Here is a 21,628-nt window from a genome sequence, read left to right as displayed (position 1 = left end):
TGCTGCTGCCGCCGCTGTTGTGGTTGTTGGAGAGCCAGAGGGAAGCAGCAGGCGTGTCTCAGGGATGATTAATCATGTATGGCAGCAGTGAGGAAGGAGGACGCTGTGCACACACAGAGACCAGCACCTCCCCTGCCCCTGCGTGCCTTTGGCTCGCAGACAGCAACCTCTGAAATCCGGCCCCAGAGGAGGGCAGGGAGAGGGGGGACCGTGTTACACTTGAGCCAAGAGACGTCTCCCTACCCTCCCTGTTGAACTCCGGAGCTTTGAGACTCAAGAAATTTAAATCTCTTGGGTCTGGGGAAGAATGAAAAAAATGTGAAAGCAGAGAGTTGAGATAATCCAGGTGGGAGGAGAGGCAGACCTGATTGAAGGTTTAATTAGTGAGGAGCATGCAAAAAATAAAAGTGGGTTTGGCAACAGCAGGCTGTGAGTGCTTCCCAGTTGGAGAGGTGGGGACAAGGCACAGAGTAGTCCAGATTGGTGCAGGTGTCCCTTTGCCTCAGGACTTGTCAGCCTCCTCTCCTTCTACACCTTGTCACTACCTGAAAAAAATGAGATTTAAACATAAATTGGTTTCTGTTTAGGGTTTTATGTCTTAAGGATTGAACTTCTTATTGCTTTGAAGAAAAGCTTAAGAACTAGAAACTTGCATTTTTTTCTTGTATGAGCAATTTTTTGAGAGATTCGAGTCCTGCACAGGGAGAGAACCAGAAGATGAGAATATAAAAAACTTAAAAAGTAGGAGACACATGGTTAAATTAGGACTGCTGGCAGGCCTGCAACTTTTCACCAGGCTTCCCACTCTAATGGCCATTACCTGCAGTGGTCTGCACGCGCATCTTCCCTTCGCAATTTCCCCTCACAATTTCTCCTGCAAGTAGCTTAAAGTGTCCCCTCTTCTCAGCATCCCCCATCAAAGCTAATGAAATATTCTTCCCGCTGACGCTGTAATGTACAGGGGATGATCTCAAAGTGTTCATACTTTTTCTCCTTAACCTCAAAGACTCTTCTTTCGCGATCTGTCATGGTTCTTTTTGGGAGATTTGAGCTGAAGGATTGTGTGTGATTATATATTTCCCTGCCCCTTATTTCCCTCTGCTCAAGATTTGCTCAGGCACCCTTAACTACAGTGCTGCCCTCTGTCACTGAGGTAGGATCTCCGGGGTCATTTTTGCAGGATTGCTTGGATGGCACTGCCTTTACGTTTGTTCCAGCAAGATTCCTTGAGTGTTATTTAATGGTTATAAACAACTCGACATGTGCCACTTCCTCACACAATGTAATGTCTAGAATCTGGAATGGACCAATTTCTTTATTTTCCTCTTTTTTCCCGCCCTTAATTCTGATAACCATAGCTAAGTAATCTTTCACAAAGCTAAATGTTATCACAAAATAAGAGAGGAGTAGGGCATACAAATTGTTGAGAGGCAGGACTGGAGTGGGTCTCTCCAGACAGAGTTAAGCTCGTTGTGAAACGTGTGCTGTGGAAGGTGCGAGGGTACTGCTGATGAGGTTGACGGTACCTTTGCAGCATTGTTTTGGGATCCCTGGATTAAAAAAACAAAAGCAATGTAGTTTTCCAGGCAGAATCAAAATATGTTGGTGGCATCAGAAGCTGACAAAACCGAGAGCTGGAATAAATACTTAATGCTCCTCCCTGTGAGACTTCTGCTCACAGCCAGTAGTCATGGAAAACAGGACAAAACAGATGTGGATGCCCAGGCTAGTGAATAGTGCTTCTTTATTTGTCGCCGTAGTGGAGCGAGGTGTTCTCCTTTCCTCACCAATTTGGTGGAGCCTCCTTTGTGGTGTCACTGGCCTTTATGGGGTGGTGGAAGGAAGAAAGTGCTGGAAAGCAACTGGCATGTTGCACCCGCACCAGCCCAGCAGATCTAATTTGGGGATTTGGGCAGTGTAACGAGCTCCCCCGGTGAGGCCGTGTGGAGGGGCGTCTCTGCTTTGCCTGAAGGGACCGTCTGCTCGTTTTGAGCAGAGGGACAGAGAGCAGGCAGAGGGACAGGAGAGTGTCTATGTGCTTGAGGCTGGTATATCAATGTCTTCATTCTGAGCTCTTCCTCCAAGAGGGTGAGCAATGAAGGATGGGGCAGCTCATCCCCTGTCACTCTCTCGTGTCTATCAAGAGGCGATGGGAGCAGGGGGCTTGTGCCAAGGCTTACCTCATGGTGTGCATGATATAAGAGAAAGGAAGACTAGGGACAAGGGGACATAATTTGCTCACTTGGCTGGTGGATGAGTAGCGAGAGGAGTGTGTTGCTAATTCATGTGAGCTCTTGATCACTTTTGGATGGAGGCAATGCTGTGATGGGGAGTAACGTCCACCTTTCCACCATTGGACCATCCAGTCCATTTCCAGTCCGGGGATCATTTTGGCGAGCCCTCCATCTTTGTGTTGCCCTCCAGCATGGGCACTGGTGGCAGTGACAGGGTCCCTCCGTCCCTGGGGACTGCAGTTTTCCAGAGTGGGGGCAGATAGGACTTCCCTCCCATCTCAGGTGGCACCTTGGGGATTGCCAGGCCCCCTCCCCTGCCTGGGGATGCTTTCTGACAGTGTAAGGGGAGGTTTCTGAGGAGCCAGGGGCTGGCTGCCAGGCTGCCTTTAATTCCCCCAGCTGGCAAACAGGAGGCCTGTGTCGGTTGCCGGGGCAATGGCGGGAAGCTGTGTTAGTTTAATGAAGCATTGGGAAGGCTGCTGTTTATTTCAGGGGAGCGGGGGCTCTCTCGCCTGCCAGGATGCTCCCTAAGGGCAGAGGGGTGGCTGCCAAAGGGCTCACAGGCTCTAGCCACTGCACTCTCCTCAACTGCCGCCCTCAGCCCTTCTGGAGGTGCAGAGGCCAGTGTGGGGCCATTCCTCAGCAGAATGTGTCTGCCTGCTCCCACCAGCAACCAACGTGCCTGGTGCAGTGTCCTCAGACTTATCCTCCTCCCAAAGCACTTGCCCCTTCCCAGGTGATGCCCCCTGCCTCACTTCTGCAGGAGAGGACCCAGTCCTCACCCCACACACAGGGTGTCTCCTTTCTTGTGCCAGGATGGAGGCCACATCCCCTTCATCACCCACCCAGGGTACAGTGGTTACCTGATTGGGGTGTTGAACTTACTCTCTTGATTTAAGCAAATGAAGACTTGAAGCATCACTGTCTTCATAGTAAAGGTGACCTACAAAGGAGGGAGAGGAGGAGAAAAAGAAGGGGGAAAAAAAAGCAGCCTTGCATTTATGCACCTTTTCCAGTGTCTCTTTATGATTTATAAAGGACCGAATGTGGGGCTTGGGCTTTTTTATCCTTTGCTTCTTTTCTTCCCAGCATGTTATTTCAAATACAAAAGGATTTCTGGTCTTGTTTAACCTCGGGGTGGGGGGGGAGGGGGGATTCAATGGACAACTCAAGCACTAATAGGCTTATGCCTATTCAGATAAAACTTCATTAACCGATTATTGTAAAAAATAAACCTTAGTCAGGCCTGTTAAAAATCGGGGGATTGTAAACGGGTGTGAACAAACAAATACTAGGTGGAGAGCTTGTTTGAAAGTTCAGTAAGCCATGTCTATTTAGCACAAGGCTAAGAAAAAGCCTCTCAGGCCACAGACCTGTGATTTTTCAGCCAAAAACCCTGGCAAAATAGGACTATTGTCTTGCAAAGGAAAAAGAGCCTTTTCATGTGTCAAAAGATAGATATATTTGGTAAAGATGTACAAACAGAAAGGCACCTGATTTTTTTCCCCTCTCCCCTCCCCCACTTTTTTTCTGGTTCCCATTTAAAATGCCGTATAAACAAACGCGGTCCTGGATGGTGCTTCCTCAGCTGGTGTAGCAGAGCCTCCCCTTGTCTTGCAGGAGCAGCTCTCCGCATCAGCCCTTGCAGGACCGAACCTCCCCCCTCCCCAAAGACGGCGGCACGTTGCCCACCGCACACCTGCCGGCGCGTGCCCGTGCCTGCTGTCGGGGCAGCAGCATCCCGCGGGGGGTTACAGGTTGCCTGTGCCAGCCCTGCCATGTGGATGGAGGGCGAGGAGCCCGTCCCTCGGCGTGAAGCCAGCCTCAGCCCAAACTCTGCGACCCCCTGTTGCTAGCCTCCCTCTCTGGCCCGTTTCCCTCTGTACATGCGAGCCTCGCGCCCTGCGGACGGCTGGTAATTAAAAAACCTTGGAGGGGGATATTATTGAGTTAACAGTAGTTATTTGTCAGGCTGCTGGGGGGGGGGGGGGGAGAGTGATCTATCCCCAGGGAAAGCTGCACTGACGAGGGGTGGGGGGGAGCAGGAGGGAGGAGGAAGTGGGGGCGAGATTGGCAGGTGACTGCCAGCTCCGAGGAGATGACAGCGGCAGCAGCTCCGCCAGTCCCACTTGAACACTGCACTGCAGGTACTGGGTTAATGGGTGGGAAGTGGTGAAGAAGAATATCGGGGTGGGTGGCTGGAGGGGAGGGTGTTGGCGTGGGGGAGTTGATTTCTGCTAAACGCCAAGGTAGAGATGACACTCTCTATATACATGTAATCATTAGACTTTTCATTTCCAAGAATATTTTCCTTCATATAATTTTTTAAAATGCAGAGAAAGCTTTCCCCAAACCTGACAGTATTCTACCTACAATCACTTCCCCTTCGCCGATATTACCGAGCTCGACAAAAACCGCTCTGAAACGCTGTGCTATTTTTGACCGTTTCTTTAGGAGATTTGTAGTGAAATTTTAATTTTTAAGGTGCTAGGAATAGGCTTCTCAGTCCCACATCATCTCCGTGTAGCAAGGCCTTTTTACTGAACGTGAGACTGCATTACAATCTAAACCTCACAATTTTCTTGTTTGATGATACTGACTATCCAACTAGAAAATTCATGTATCCTCCTTTTGCAGGACTGGCAGGTTAGACCTAGACTGAAGTCCTGATTGACATCTGCAGACAGCATTCTTGCTCATGCTCTCTCGCTCTCTTCCCCTGTGCTCGCTCGCTCGCTCGCTCTCTCTTGGTTTTTTTTCCCCTCTTTTCCCTTTTGGAGGGCAAAACATCTGTTTGCAAAGGGCTGAGGACATGCGCTGCACAGGGAGATAAAAGCAAAGAGCCCTCATCCCGTGCAAGAGTTCATAGATCTGTAACTCAGGGGGCTGGAGACAGGGTTTGGCAAGGGTTGAAATCCTTCTGTCTTTCTCCCTTCTCATATGTTTGAGTTTGAAAAACAAAAACAACCGGGGTTATCTCAGATGTGCAATAGTGAGGATTTAGATGTCAGCTTTGCTATCAGCTTCATTCTTTGTGTACAAAGAGAGAAAGAGGATCACAGATTTGCACCTAAGCTACACAGAAGTGATACCTTGGTTTATCACGGTGAAAGAAGCCCATGCCTCTCCCCTGCCACTACAGCAGAGTTAAGCCGCAAGCGCCTTAAGACAGGCGGTGCCTGGGCTGGAGTCGTCCCATCCCCTCCCTCCCCGCAGCAGGAGCCAAGTTGAAGGAGTGGGCCAAGAGTTCAAGGAACATGTGTGATTGTAGACCCGCCTGATATATATCAAACAGGAAGCTTCAAAAGTGTCTCCATTCTAATGCCTCTCTCTTCCATCACCAACAGCCCCCTGTAAAAATATTTAGCTGTAAAACTGTTGCCTTTTACTCGTTGACCTGTCATGATTGTAGAGAGGGCCACTATCTATGCCTGTGCGCCTGCAGTGTTACAGGTTTGAGTCCAGAGGGTAAGTAAGGTGTCTGTGCAGCTGACAGGCTGGTCTGTACATCCAAATTAGCCTATGGCCCAGATACTGTACCGGGGTCCTTATCAGAAAACATCTGCAACAAGAGGGTCAAACTCCCTTTTATTTTCCAGCGTTGACATAAGCATGCTGATTTCTGTTACACGGAGATACGTATTTTGACTGCTTGACAAAGAAAATCATGCCCATGAGAGTTTCTTGTCATGCAAGTAATCCTACTAAATGGAAGCATGACCAAGGCCATCCATTTTGAGGTGTCTTCTGTGTGGTTTCCAGAGCCCTGGTGTGGCCGGTTTCAGGGAACTGTGTTTTAACCTGATGTCTGCTTGTGGTCTTTGCTGAACAGCACCAGCAGCTTTGGGCATTTAGCAGCTTTGAAAATTGCATCATAGGCATCTTAAATGATACTTTTCAAGTGTGCCTTGGTTTTAAAGCTTAGCAGCTGGCCGTTTGGCCATATATATAGCTAACAGATACATACTGAACTGCTTCCTAGGAATGGTTGTTAGACATTTCTCTCCTGCCTTTGCCTTTCCCTTTCCTGTTTTCTGTGTGGAACAAACATCCCGGGGCTGCACCTTCTGGTCCCTGATGTGCAGCGAGACCTTGAACTGGACCATCAACCTACTGGCCTGTCAGTTTTGCTGGGAGGAGAAGGGGCTCGCTGTGTAAAGCGCTACCTGGCTCTTTGGATATGACACTACAACCTGCTATATTTTCACTGTGACTAGAGTGTGGCAGCAGGAGTTCAGATGCATGCAGACTTGCTTGGGGCTAGAGAGAGCTGGGGGAAGACACCATCAGAAGACACAAATGAAACCCATCGTTCAGAGCTCACAATTAATAGGACTGAGATTTTGGGCAAGTCTCAGGGTAGCGGGAGCGGGTAGCACAAAGCCAGCGTTGGGAGCTGATTTTAATTTCAACCATCTTGTGTGTGTGTGTAGTTGGCTGTCTTTGTTTAAAGAACTTGGCCTTCAGGTAGATTTTATTTGGACGGCTTGCTTATCCAAAGAACATTAATGATTTTCCTTGTGGAGTTCCAGCCAGTACCTTTGCACCCCAGTTCTCCTCCAGCCCTGTTTTCTCTTTTCCATAATCTCCCGGTGCCCAGCAGCAAGCCTTTAGGGTACATGCGCAAGTGAAAGAAGCTTGAGTTGGGGAATTAATATTCCTGGAACATAACACCAGCAGCATGCACACGCTGAGGAGAATATTAGAGCTATTAGCGGTGGGAGTTTGGAGTGCATGCAATATCTAGATGGAGAATTCAGTGTGATTAATCTGCCTCTAAGCAGCAGCCTCCGGGCTCTGGGAATTCTGTGGCACGTTTGAAATCAGAACTTTTTTTAATTACCTTTCCGCATCAACAAAACAATTGCAGTTGTGTGAAAATAAGCCCATTCAGTCCCTGGCCTGTCTCTGGGATTTTTTTCTTTCTCCTTTTTGGATGAGACACGCTGCTGAAGCCCCGACTATTTGTGATCCCAGCAGTTCTGACAGCACTTTGCACAAGTGCAGAGGGACTTGGCCTGGGAGCCTTGGCCAGCCTCCAAGTCAGGTAATTGTGTCGTGGGCCAAGTTGGAGCAAGCCCGTGCTAGTCAGTATGTGCATGTTAGATTCCTTCCTCTTCCCCAGTTCTTTTTTCCGCTTCCCAACAAACACCCATGCCTCCCTCTCGCCCCACTTCACCTCCTTGCCTTGCTGGCATCCTGGCATGCTTGCAGCCATGCTGCCTTCCCGCCACAGGCAGGTTGAGAGATTCCCCAAGAGAGGAGTGGGATAAACATGGAGGTTACTCTCATGCAGTCAGCAAGGTGGAAAAAACCCCAATTTTAAAAGATGAAAGGAGATCTCATCAGTATAAAAAAGGTAGCAAAGTTGTGGCCAAGCAAGGAGCAAGACTTGCTGAAGGGTACGAGATCAGATGGGGACCTCCTTGCTTGCAATTTGTACCTTTTCCTTCCCTCTCACAAGCAGAGGCAGAAAAAGAGTTTATTGCTTCCATTGCAGCCTGGTTTATTGCTGTACTGGCACAGAGAAAAGCCATAAAATGACAGGGGAAATCTTTCCTGGTGCTGTGGCTGTGCCAGGGCTGGGGCTATGCCCTGAGGTGCAGTAACAAATGCTTCAGCTGTGGAGGAGCTCCCACCATCCCAGCATCTTCTGGCTGCTGCTGGGAAGCACGTAGAACTGCTGGGGTACAAAAGTTTCCGACAAGTGCCCATGACCCCTGCCTGCTGCTGGCCCTCCAGGCATGCTGCTGGCCCTCCAGGGTACCTTGGCCTCTCCTGGGCTGCTCCCGCTGTCTGGCAGCAGCAAGCTGTACCTATCAGCCGGTTTATGGCAGGGGTCTGGATCCTTTCCTCCTTGCTTCTCACTCCCTTCATGTACAGATTTCCCTCCCACTGTACTGGCAGGTTGTGGGAAGGGCAGGCTGGGATGGCAGTGCTGTTTTCTCCTCCCTTCCAGGTCGGCGCAGTGGCAGGGGAATGCCTTGCAGGTCTCAGTAAGGACAGGGATGGAAGCTGGAGAGAGGAGTGGGCACACTGTGAGGAGCACAAGCTGGCTCCCCTTTGGCTCTGCAGTTCAGATAACTTTATGAATAGGACATTGTCCACAATTAGCACTGTTTAATTTATTTTTTTTTAATTTCACTTGGCTGTGGCTGTGCCCTTGGCTTATCCCTCTGAATTCCTGGCCTTCAGGCACGATTAGCACAGTGCAAGTGTTTGAGCTGCCTTGTTTCAAAAAGAGGAAAAAAATATTCCATTTTTAACACAAATAGCAGGTTTTTGGTTTGGGTTTGTTTTTTTTCCCTTCTTTCTTGGCTTATTTACCAACATGTTTGAGGTTGTGTTAAATTTTGAGAAATTGATGTTAAAAAAAGTCCTCCAGCTGAATAAACACCCCCCCACCTCCACCTTACAAGTTTCCAGGTCATATTAAGCCAATAGCTATTTAATAACCCTTTTTTTTTTCTTTTAGGGTTTATTTCAGAAATTATCACAGAAGGCTCTATCTATCCATCAGCTTTTGCTCCCAGAGCACCATCCAGGCATTGCCTTGCACTGGGAGTATATCAAAGCCTCCTGGCCTTTCTTTCACCTACCCCAGCCTCCCTGCCCTTCCTCAGGGGACCTAAAACCTAAAAACATGCTAGGGACCCAAAAACTCCACTCTTTAACCCTATCGCGTTGCTTAGGCCTTGCATAACAACTCGGTTACTTTAACCCTAACCTTTAATACCTCTTTTACTCCAGTCATAGCTTAAAAGTGGTTTTGGATCCTCAGGTGGGAACAGAATATAAAACCCAAGTGCACACTGATTAGCGTTACCCCAGCTCAGCCCGTGTCTCCCAGACCTCTGCCAGTGGGCTTGGGTTGCACTGCCCAGCCCTGCTTGCCTGATGGCTCTCAGCCCCTGCCTTCCCAGCACATCCCAGGCACAACCTGCAGCACCCACTAGTTTCGGCCCTTTCCCCTCCATCCCCCTCAGCCGCCCCCCACTCCGTGACCACCAGCACTCTGTTTTTCAGCCCAGCACCTCATCCTGCTCCAGCCCTGGCAGCTCTGTCCTGAAAGAGGACACGCAGGAGCCTGTGCTGCGCTGGAGGATGGCGCCTGGGCTGGCTCTTGCCGTCGCTTCTGCCCAGACCGCTTTTAAAAGGTATCTGCATCGTGGTCACAAACTTTATTTGAGGAAAAAAAAAAACCACAGAAAACCACAAGAAGAAAAGAGAGTATGTTTTATATAAAAATAAAAAGCCATTTTCTTGGCCAGCCATTTCCTGAGTTCCCTTTGTTACTACTGCAGATATGTGTTTGAATAAGAGCCTTTTCCCCTCCCCTCTCCTATTCCTCCCTGTTCTACCCTGCAGTGAAGTCACAATCCGGCGTTTGTGGGCTCTGTGTGATGTCAGAGACTCAGCCTTGTGACTTCACTGGCTCAGGCAGAAGGTGCAGACGGGGCTGAGAGAAGAGAAAAAAAAAAAGCCCCCTCCTCTTCCCTTCCCCCCCCCCCTCCACCCTCTCGGTTTATAAAACCAGTAGCTGAGATAAATCGGAAGGGGGTGGGGAGAAGCAGCAGGGAAAGCTGAGAAAGATGCCAGAAAGGTACAGTAAATGGGCTTTATCTCTCTCTTCCTCTCCCTGAAAGTTGAGAGTGGAAAATTGCCCTGCAGAGGCCACAGCTCTCGCCGACCACGCGCGCGGCGGCGGCGGCGGCGGCGGCCGTGTGTCTGCGGCGCCCTGTGCGTGTCACCCGCCCAAGTGACGCTGCCGTGCCCACCCGGGCTGCCGGCGGCTGGGGGCGCGGGGGAGGCGGCGGGGGCCGGCGGCAAGGCTGGGTGGCGTGGGGACGGGGGGGCGGGGAGGAGGAGGTGGGAGCAGCTGGAACCCAGCGTTGGCCGGGCACGGGGAACCGCTCGCCTTGTCCCTTTTCAAAGGCCCCAGCTGTTGGCTGCTCGCTGCAGTCTGCCTCCTGCTCCGAGACCGGCATAAATGGGTTATGGGGTTTATGCATGTGCGTGGAGCGAGGGGGGGGGTGGGGGGCTTTTCCCCCCGCTTCCTTCCCCTTGTATCTCTCGTTGACGATGGCTTTAGTCTTTTTTCTTTTTTTTTAATTTTGTTTTGGTTTTGGATGCGTTTTCCTTTTTTTCCCCCTGGCTCTGCAGCCAGAGAGTAGCAGGGGGGTGGCTGGCGGGGGGGGGCCCTGCCATTTCACCGCGATGCGTGGGTGCATCGAGGGGGGGGAGAAGGGCAGGGCCTCAGGGTCACATCCTCAAGGGCTTCGAGATACGATTTCTTATTTTAATATCTCCCATCTTTTTTGGCTTTTGGTGGTTGTTTTTTTTTTTTTTTAACTGACAACAGCACAATAGCAATGTGGGTGCACCAGCAAAGAGCAACCTCCAAAAAAAAAGGAAGAAAAAGGAAAAAAAGAAGGGGGGGGAGGAGGAAGAGGGGGGGTTAGCTTGCCCCTCCCTTCTTCTTCAGCAATTTTTTTTTTCCCTGTGTCCAATTTACTGTTCACTTGAGCTTTTGGACAAAGACGGGGGCAGTGGGTGGGCTGCTTTGAGTTTTGTGATATAATATGACTGGAGCGAGAGAGTAAAGCAGAGACAATTAAGGATCGGCGCGAGGGCTTTGCTCATTCAGTCTGTTGAGGAAGCCGTCATTTTGTGTTAGTGTGTGTGCCTGGAGGAGGAAGGATAGTGGAGAGTGACAGTGAAAGGATGCCTAACGTTGTGGTGTATTTGTACTTGCTAAACACCCGCTCCGGGAAAGGGCGGCTTCAAAGGAAAGGGATGAGGGAGAGAGGGTCCTTCTGAATTTGCCCCTGCGGTGAGGCCACTTTAGACTGGACTCTCGCTGCTGGGAACGTTATGTTCTGTTGCCTCCTGGAAAAGGGAGGGCTGAGGGAGGAAAAGTGCATGCAGGTGTCAGGCGGGCTGCTTGCTGCCACCGCTGTGCCTACGCACCTCACCCCGATGATGACCGGTGGCCTCATCGCCGCTCGGGTTGGTGAAGCCCTTGGGCAAAGCACCGCCTGTCGACCGGCTGCAGCGCCAGGCTCAGACCCGCTCCCGGGTCACTTGGGTCCCACTGCTGCACTTCGCTCCTAATGACCCAGAGCGCATCCTGCTTTTGTAGTTATTTATTTCTTTATTTCAACTCCTGGACCCTGGCTGTCCTCTGCCAATGCGTTGCAAGGCTGATGAATAGCACCCCCTGCAGATATAGAGCTGATCTGTTGTAGCACAGATGTATAATTAATTGTGCAGCACTTTTGCAGTCTGAACAGGAAAGTGAATTCTTGGAAGACACCCACGTACTGCCGCCTGCTTCTCAGACCCCCAGCTCCATGGCCCTCAGGGAAGGCACCTGCTGGCCATGACTCTAGAGCTTCTGTCCTACCATACTGTCCATAGCTATCTGAAACAGGGCTTGAATCCAGGATGTATGTGTAAAAGACAATAACACCACCACCCACCCCTCCCAACCCCAAAGCACTGCTGCTGCTCGGCAGGACTCTTCTACCCGTGCTCCAACAGGAAGGAGTCATTTGCATCTCTGCTCCATCACAGTGATGATGTTTAGGGATTTTTTTTTTCTCCTCCTTTCTTCTCTCACAGAAGAACTAAGGACATGTTAGTTTGTAAAGCACTTTGCAGATAAAAATACTTGTCAGTGCTGAGTGCTGTCTGTTGGCTTGTCTGAGTCACAACCAGGGCTTGGCTGAGAAGCGAAGCCTGGAATCATCCCACAACCCCTGTGGAGGATTAAGTCAAAGGATCCATCGAGGGACCCTTGGACCTGTGGCCCCAGGGAGGGCAGAAGTGGAAGTGACCAGGTGGGACTGGACACTTTTTGTGAGCCTGGGAGGTGAGGGGTGATAAGTGAAATGCATCCTCCAGAACTGATGGCAGAGGATATTGGGGATGTGATTTAGCCAAGATTAGATACAGAAAATATTTTAAGCCTCATCACAGTGTCTGGGTACAGCAGGATTGTCCCCTATGGGGTTTTCCTTAGTTCTTTATCTACACCTGCTTCTAAATGACTCCTGGAAGAGCAAAAGACAGTGGAGACACTCCTTTTCTTTGATTTCTCTTCATCTGGGGAAATTCATCGCCCAGGACTGTAACCATAAGTGTTCGGGGACAGGGGAGGCGTGCATCACTTCGTTCCCGTGCTAGGATATGAAAGGATTAAATATCTTTCCTAAGCAAAGTGGAAGGTCCCCAGGTGTCTTCTCTCAGGCTCAGAGATTGCGGTGGGAGAAGGAGGCAGGATCCAGCTGGGTAAGAGACCTCATCAAGAAGATAAAAGCATTTAGGGTAAAGGATGGTCTATCTCCCTGAGTAGGGGAAGTAATCAGTGAGGATGTGTAAGGGTCTCTCAAAAAGCCCTAGGCAGGGGATGCTTATATCAGAGGAGAATTTCCCAGCAGTGATAAAGGGGAATGAGCTGAAAGTGTTAATTGGTCTCCCCTCCACCCCCTCCTTTCTGTTAAAGTATTCCCTTTCTTGTAACCACTACTGCTCCATTCCTTTTCCTTTTCCTTTTCCTTTTCCTTTTCCTTTTCCTTTTCCTTTTCCTTTTCCTTTTCCTTTTCCTTTTCCTTTTCCTTTTCCTTTTCCTTTTCCTTTTCCTTTTCCTTTTCCTTTTCCTTTTCCTTTCCCTTTCCCTTTCCCTTTCCCTTTCTGTTTTTCTCTTCAATCTCAATGAAGACAACTGTTAAGGAAACCCCTTACTTACCACCTAAGGCTAATTGCTGACTGTTTCTTGAGGCGAGATAATGTTAGCTGGTTTTCTACCAGCTAGGGTAACTACCCTTTTTCATCAATATTAGGAGTAAGACAACACTGTGATCTTGAGCCTGTGGAATAAATCATGTTGTAAGAGTTTGAATCATTGATGGTTTTGAAGAAGTGTATTCAGCCCTTCTCTTACCCCATATTCCCTGCTGTGGAGAGGTTTTGCCCTGGATTGGAGGTGTCCCTGAGCTGTGTACAGGTACCTCAGGGAATGTGAAATTTCATTCCAGATGAAAAGCATTCTCTCCAGCAACATAAACAGCATCTCTGCAGCCTCCTTGCTGCCCCAAGTGCTTCTGCTCCTTGCAAAAGTATTTGTGTTGATAGCTTGTTTTCTTATTTGTGGGCTTAGGCTGTTTCTACAATTTGCTAAAACCAGTGCAGACTTAATGAGCCAGTAGGCTGACATGAATTGTGCTTGTCGAGGCTTCTGTTACTGCTTCTGTGCTCACTGGTGATATCCTAAGAAGTGCCTACCTTCTTTTCAGAGCCCTGATGGAACCCACAGTATTTTGTTTAGGTCTAATTACTCTGAGCACATGTACAGAAAAGTTAAATGGGGGGACCTTCAGTCCTAATCACCTCTCAGATCAAATGTGAGTGCCAGCAGGATTCCCAGCTGCAGGAGATAATCTCTTCAAGAAGGATGATGAAAGCTCTGAAATATAAGCAGAGGTTTTGTAAGTCTGAACCTGAACCTCAGCAGACAACTGTAAGAGCCCCTTGGATCCTGAAGTTGAAACAAGTTGCTTAAGATTTTACTGTATGTCTTGAACTCCCTAAAGACAGGTCTGTCCAGCGTTTACAAAATTAAATACTGATTTTCTTACCCCAGGACAGTTGTCTATATTAACCTGATAGCTTTTAAGGCATAGCCACCACTTGGGTTAGAATGCGAATATGCTGCTTTCCCCCACTCCCAAATGTGCTGGTAGTTTTCCTAAACAGTTGAATATGTTGTGTTTAAGTTCTGTATGCGTTCACGTGCCCTATCCTGACTTGGATTTGAACGTGACTTTAACGCAGGGCACTAAAATAAGACATTAATGTCTCCTGAAATGTAGAATTAGAGGGTTTGAGCATTGAGCGTACTTTTATGAGTCTCAAGATACATAGTAATTAAAGTGGTTGTATTTGAAGTAGAGTTTTTCCCTCATTTTGTTAGCAATAGAAGAAATGCGAGTAAACTGGTGGAACTTTAAAAGTATTTTTAATAAACCAATCTCTCTGATGAGTTGGGAACAGAGAATGTCATTATATGCAACACAAAAAGCAGAAGTCGGCTTCTGTGACAACGAAGTTTCATGCAACACGTACCTTCAGTGGACCCTTAGATTACTACTACCCAATAGAAATACAGCTGTCTTACCAGGTGAATGTAGAAGACTGTTTAGGTTTGGTCCAGTCTGATGCCCTCTGCTTTTGCCTCTTGCTGCTGCAATCCTTTCTCATGTGCCTGATTACTGGAGCATGGTAGCAGCAATGTGACCGGAAGAACGAATTCTGTTTCTTCAGGGACCTTTTTTCTTTCTTCTCCTTTTGGAACAGCTGAGATTCAGAATAGCTATTGGATGCATCAGGGAGGAAATCAACAGGGAGAAAAGTAAGAATCAAAATTTTAGTTGCCTCTAAAATTTGGGACTATATGTCATGGGGATTTAAGCTTGTTAAGCCTGGAAATTCCCACTTCCTTGGAGGCAGAAAAAAACCTCAAAACAAACCAGCAAATGAAACCTCTGAAAAAGGCCAGCAGAGCTTAAAAAAAACCAAACCAAAACCTTCCTATCAAACGTGTTCAGGCAAGAAAGAGTGGTTTTGTGTAGAATTATAGAATCACAGAATGGCAGGGGTTGAAAGGGACCTTTAGAGATCATTTAGTCCAATCCTCTGCAGAAGCAGCTCCACCTAGATCAGGTCACACAGGAATGCATCCAGGGGGGTTTTGAAGATGTCCAGAGCAGGAGACTCCACACCCTCCCTGGGCAGCCTGTGCCAGGGCTCCCTCACCTCAACAGTGAAAGAGTTTTTCCTTATGTTTAAATGGAACTTTCTTTGTTCCAGGTTCTTTCCATTACCCCTTGTCCTGTCACTAGATACAACAGAAAAAAGTGATGCCCCAACCTCCTGACACCCACCATTTAGATGTTTGTAAATACTAATGAGATCCTCCCTCAGTCTCCTCCAGACTAAACAGCCCCAGTTCCCGCAGCTTTTCCTCATAAGGAAAATGATCCCCGATCATCCTGGTGGCCCTGCACTGGGCTCCCTCCAGCAGTTCCCTGTCTCTCTTGAGCTGGGGAGCCCTGAACTGGACACAGGACTCCAGATGAGGCCTCACCAGGGCAGAGTAGAGGTGGAGCAGAACCTCCCTCAACTTGCTGGCCACACTCTTCTTGATGCATCCCAGGATGCCATTGGCCTTCTTGGCCATGAGGGCACATTGCTGGCTCACATTTAGTTTGTTATCAACCAGTAAGACCATTTAAAACAGTGAGTTCTTCTAATATTTGAATTTCTCCTTTTATTTAGATATGTTTAGTAATTCAGATAATGAAGATTTATTTATGGCCTTTTCTGCCTTGCTGGAGACAGTCTTGCTAGAGAATCACATTTGTGTAGCTTTCTATTTTAATTTCCACCTTTATTACTTCGGACAGCTGCATGGAAATGCAGTCCACTTTTCCTCAAAAGTCCAGCTTCTGTTTCTTGGGTTTTTTACTGGAGTCGGGTTCTTTTGTCTGCAGCATCAGAATCACTCTTACAGCAACTAATTCTGATTCTACCAGAGGCAGATTTTTGGCAGGAGGTAAAAGGAATAAACAAAAGAAGCCGAGGAGGTCTTCAGGTACAAAGATCTTATTGTCATGAATGAGCTCCTTGTAACAGGAAGATGTGAGAGGACAGAAGTGTTGCAGTATTAGAAGATGAAGCAGAAATGTCTCCCATATAGATGATTTAGTTTTTCTCCTGCTATGATTCACGCTATATGCCTTCACTAGCTTTATCATTTTCCTTCCTTTGAGATGCTCCAAAGTCTTTCAGTCCAGTTGTTAGCCTGTTGCAGGAATTGGGCTGTGGGACTTAACACTTCTTGTGTATGGAGGAGAGCTGCTTCCAAGTGATGCACCCAAGATGTGACAATCAGTATGCTGGGAATCTGTGCTCATCCAAAATACTTTCCAGCAAGCACACAGATCATTTGGCTGCCTTAAGGGGAAAAGTTCAATACTGGTGAATTAATGAGAGGAGAGCCCTCCCTGTCTCCGCTGCAGTTCCTTGGGAGACGTCTGATGCTGTTTCTCCCTTGCGTAGGGTCAGATGTAACACTTTTCATCTGAAGTGTAAAAGAAATAGGAGGAAGATACGGGAAATCCTGGGGCTAGATAGGAAGAGAGGTAGGAAATGCTAATGAATGCAGCCATGCTGATGTCTTTCTTGGAGAAAGAGAAACAGGCTAGCTGCCCTTGCTTTACACTTGCTTAAAGATGTAGCTGTCCCACCGTGAATATGAGTTTCAGTCCCCAGTTGTGTGACCTGCAGGTGCCTAATCTTGCTGTCATCTTTTGTATTATCTATCTTCAAGCTAGTCTCTAATGCCCATTCCCATAGCATCTAAGTGCCTCTAGATGAAAGCTGCAAAAGTGCAGTGGTGAGCCTGTGCATGACAGGAAATTGTGTAACAGGGGAAAGGATTAGGATAAGGGTAATATTTTGAGGGGACAGGTGCCATGCCTGTGAGAAATCTGTGTGCCTCACTCTGTGGAGACTTCAGCCTCCTGGTGCTGCTAGTTCAATGCTTTTCAGCAGCAATGAAACCTTTTGTAAAGAAAAATAAATCTCTGAGAGGATCCCTCCAGCTGCATTCAGAAATCATCTTTCTTCTAACAATCACTGTGGCGCTTGGAGTATTCCCAGCATATGGTACCTGCAGATTTGTTCTCGATCCCCCAGGCTGCATCACTTGCTGCCCTCCCCCCTTCCAGGCATAGGGAGCTCAAAGGGTATGAGGAGATGAGAGGTGGTTGAGGTCAGGAATGGTGTCATCCTTGTGTGTGTGCATGTGTGTGTCCGCTAATGTATGCTTCTGGAGAGCCACATGAACTGACTAATTACTGAATTACGGATAGATCAGAACTGGTGACCTCAAACACAGAAGGAGACAGTCTCTGTCTCCATTTGTCAGTTGTCTCGGGGTCAGAAGGACCATTTTTTTTCTCCAGGATCTGTGGGAGAGGGGAAAGAGATGTACAAAGTAAGCCTTACATTAGGGCATAATGAGAGGGGGCAGGGAGGGGGAAGTTTGCATTTGCCGTTGCAGAGTTCACATGCAGTGAAGGAGTCAGCATTGCTTTTGTGTATGCTGTGACAGGAGCACTGGTAGGAAGCAATGGCTGCAACCCCAGGGCTACTCAGGGGGCTATATTTTGCTTGGAATCTCCCATCCATTGTAGAGCCAGGTGCCATTTTACTGCCTGTCTCTGCCTTGTTTGTGCCTCTGTCCTCGGAAGCACTTTAATTAGGAGGTGAGGGGAGGGTGTCTGGAAGGAAATGGGTAGGATTTGGAAGGTTTCTGTTACGGTAATACCGTAGATGCCCAGTATAATTGTGGCTGAGATGATTTTCTTGCACTAAATGCAGAGTCTTCAATCTTTCTTATGACTGTAGTGTAGTGCATCTGCTGAATTTATAGCGCTTACTCATTGACATTGGAATGTATTTGCTGGAAATTTACATGCAAACCTGTTTAGTTTGTTGCATTGATTTAAAAATTGATCCTTTAAGGGTTTATTTTGGTAAGTAACCGTTTTCAGCCTTAAACTCTTTTTGTTCGGAATTGAAGTGTGGTTTGCTTCTAAGTCACTTTAAGAGCATCTAGATACTACTGATGACTTTACCCTGAACTAGAACTGCTTGCGTGGATGTTAGATTCCCACCGTCATCATGTCTTTGCAGGGTCAGAGTCCTAGTAGCAGGATGAGGTTAATTTCTTCAGTAGTCCCAACAGTGTTTTATTTATAACAGTTATCTTGTGTAACTGAGGGTGGTCAAGTAGTTGTCGCTGAATGGCCAAGTCAGAAGGTTGAATTTCTTTCTTTTGGAAAGAAAGTGAAACGTTCAGAGGCAAAGAAAAACTCAGCAATGTGAACAAGGTGTAGTAATGACAGTGGTTTTTCATCCAGAGTCTGCAGACAGCCAAAAGTTAGTTTCTGAGAGAACTGAATTCTCCATTAAGCCGAGTGAGGTTGCACATTAGAGCCTGATACATCGCTTCCAAAGCTGCAAATGATAAGGCATCTCTGCTCGTGTGTTATTTAACTAGTATTGTTTTGATAACTTTTTGTTTTCATTCTGTGCTTTTAATGAGCCTATGTATTACCAGCAATGCCTACTGTAGTCCATCAGCTGATGATAACGTGACATTTACCTGTACTTGTAGCGTTAGGGTTTAGAAAACTTCATTTCATTCTTTGAAATCAGCCACGGAGTTTTGAGCTTTTAAATATTTTAAAAGGCAGCTCCTCTCATTCTTCCCTTGTAACACCTATAAGTAGTCATTAGTGCAGATGGGAAATGCTGTTGTGCAGCAGACTAGAGGTCCAAGTGTGCAAATTCACTCATGTTTGGTCCTTTGAGGAATGTTTGACTTGTGAATGTAAAAAACGGTTTCTGAACATTTTTACAAAAGGTTTTCTATTTATACTGCAACTTCATTTTGGACATTAGGTAAAAAATACCTCAGTATACCAGGCTTATGTGGATAAGCTGTGTTCCCATGTATTGGCATATACAAAAAGGGTTTTACCTTAAGGTGAGTTTAAGTTGAACTTAAGGTAGTGTGCTCTAAGCACTCCTAGCTTATAAATCTACGTAAGGGATTGACCTCAATTGATGTTTCACTTCAAAATCAGAAAACAGATCACGGAAAATCAAATTATAAAAACCTTATCGAGTTCCCCCACCCCATTACAGCTTTTATCGCAGTCCTGGATCCCCAGAGGGAATGCTGCTCTAACCAAGCTCTTAGCATGCCATGGCAGTCAACAAGATTAAGGCTGTTTGCAACTAGAGCAACTTCACAGTTTGTCACGGTGAATGTGCTGTCGGAGCCTCTTCTTCAGGCAAAGGAAGCAATGACCTCCACCTCCTGTGCCTTAAACGCTACATGCAAACTGGCAACAAGTGCTGAGGCGAACAGGGCTGTGCGGTGCTGCGAGAGCACGCCATAGGGCAGCATCTGCCTGCTCCAGCTGCGATTCCCCAGCAGCCTGATGCAGAGCACATCACAGTAGGCTTATCTGAAGGAGATAAGGCATAGATTGCAGCAGCAGGCTTGCCTCCAAATGGAGCTGACTCCTATTGAGTCCAAAGAAGGAGCGGAGGAGCAGGCGAGTCCTCCTTCAGCACTCCTGCTGCATGATTGCCCAGCTGGTAGCTGGGGAGTCCCCAACACCTGCAAATTGTTAACTTGAAAGACAAATGGTAGCATCACATGTAATTGCCTGCTCTGGTTGTTTTCCCCAGACTTTTGCCACTGTTGCAGTCTTATCTAGATGGAATTTCAACTAGTCTCCCAATGGTTTCTTTGACAGATAGCGCATGGTACAAGCTGCCGTGGTTTACATATATTTTTCATAAAGAGCAAGTCACCTATGGGGGAGACGCTGTCAGTGAAGCTGTCAACTGTCTGTGCTTAACATGGTCCTTCGAAGCAACTCGTGGCTTTTTGGGCTATGAGCAGGGGCCATCTCTCAAAATAAGGCCTGCTGAGGATCCAGGAAACAAAGCTTGGGAAAGAGGGCAGGTATCGAAACTGTTGTATCTGCTCAGTAAAGTTCCCGGCAAAAGCAAGTTTTAAGTGATGCTCAAGCTCTCTCTGCCCAGCACTTGGAGCTTCCCCGGCTGCCAGCCTGCTGCGTTTTCGCGTGAAGTGCTCTGAGTGGCAGATGGAGGAAACCATAGTGTCACACAGAACTCCCTTTGCTGGCATGCAGGCTTAAATGAGAGATGATGATTTGACAGGCGCTGCACCCTTGCTCTCAAGCTGCCCCCTCCGCCCGTTTTCTTGCCCCCTCACTGTTCGGAAATCAAACCCCAAACCTAGTGAATATTCCTTGAAAAGCTCAGCCATTTCTCCAGCTCAGAGATAAAATGACGTACTGAACTCCAGAAACTAAGGCTGACAGAGGACCACTGAGGGCTGGCAGTACTGTTTGTAATCGCGCAAGCAGCGCTCGATGTGAGGGGCGCTTGGGGAGGGCAGAGCTGGTGCCCCCGGCCACAGCTGGGCCTGCTGTGGCGGCAGGATGGCCCCAGCACCCACAGTGCCCGCAGCCTCCATGTTTCCCGAGCTCCTCGCCGTTCTGCTAAGGCACCTCCGCTTCAGGGCCCGGCTGCAGCGTCCTGCCTGGGAAAAAGGCAGCCGGGGAGAAATGACCAAACGGAATAAACTCGGTTCCTAAAATAACTTGGGGAAGGGAGTGTATTGAATTATGTGAAGATTGGAATAGAAACTGCCACAGCCCCTCCTCTGAAAAAGCTGAAGTAAGGGAGCCCGGTGCCCTGCCCTTGCGGCTCTCGAGCTCGGGAGCCCTTGGCCAACAGTGGCCGCTCTGCCTTCGCCCCAAGAAGCTGCGGGACAGAGGGTGCGGTGCTCGTGGCAGGGGGTGTGTGTGTGTGTGTGTGTGTGACGCACACCAGGTGTATCTTGCCCATGTGTGGTGGTACAGGCCATACCCACTGCGGACCCTACCTACTTACCTACCCACTGCAGGCCCTACCCGCTACCTGCCTACCCACCCACCCACTGTTGGCCCTACCCAATACCTACCTACCTACCTACTTACCTACTCACCCACTGCAGGCCCTACCCACTACCTGCCTACCCACCCACCCACCCACTGTGCCGGCCCTTCCTACCTACCCGCCCACCCACTGCGGGCGGGCGGGCGGCGCGCGGCCCCTTTAAGCGCGCGCGCGGTGGGAGCAGAGGCGGCTCCGTCTCGCCCCGCCCCTCCGCCCGCTGCGGCGCTCGCGCGCGCGCGCAGGCACATCCATGCACACAGAGGCAGGCGCGCGCGCGCACGCACGCACGCGCCGCTCGCCCTCCCCTCCCCGCTCCGGCGCCTGGCCGGGACCCGCCGCCTCGCGCCGTTCCCTCTGGCGCGCGCTGCTCCCCAGCGCCCGCCGCCATTGGCTGTCGGGGGTCAGCTGACCCCGTGTTATTTCCTCTGTGTGAGTGTGTGAGTGTGTGAGTGTGTGTGTGAGGAGAGAATGGAGCGAGACGCCCCCGGGCCCCCGCGGTCCCCCCGGCCCGGCGCCCGGCCCGCCGCGGCGCCCCGCCGCCCCCGCTGCTGAGCCGCCCCCGCCCCGCCCGCACCTCCCGCCGCGGCGGGGGGGCGCCGGGAAAGGCGGCGGGGTGGGGGGGAGGGGGAGGGTCGCAGGTAAGGGACAGCAGCGCTCGGGCCGCGCCGCGGGGTGTCGGGATGCGGAGAAGGCCGAGGGAGGGAGAGGTGGCTCCTGGCCGGGCCTGGCAGCCCCGCGCGGAGGCGGCCGAGGCCCCCTCGGTAGTGCGGGAGGTTGTGTGG

General features: G+C 49.1%; 1 protein-coding gene across 8 annotated transcripts in view; it reads left to right on the top strand.

Moving 5' to 3' along the window:
• TCF20 (transcription factor 20) overlaps positions 1 to 21,628 on the top strand; it is a 131,869-nt gene that overhangs the window by 46,222 nt on the left and 64,019 nt on the right. Inside the window, exon 1 of one of the 8 annotated variants that reach the window (XM_062013653.1) lies at positions 9,803 to 9,837. The exons of 5 other annotated variants lie outside the window; for them this stretch is intronic. The gene's annotated coding sequence lies outside the window, so the exon portion shown is untranslated. Of the gene's footprint in view, positions 1 to 9,802; positions 9,838 to 21,180; positions 21,276 to 21,403; positions 21,485 to 21,628 lie in introns of those variants that run through there. 2 more of the 8 variants (XM_062013613.1, XM_062013593.1) reach the window with 2 other exon arrangements.

This window comes from Colius striatus, chromosome 1, assembly GCF_028858725.1.
Source record: "Colius striatus isolate bColStr4 chromosome 1, bColStr4.1.hap1, whole genome shotgun sequence".
Lineage (NCBI taxonomy): Eukaryota > Metazoa > Chordata > Aves > Coliiformes > Coliidae > Colius > Colius striatus.
Note: the sequence above shows the minus strand (reverse complement) of the source record. Positions and strands in the feature narration are given on the sequence as shown.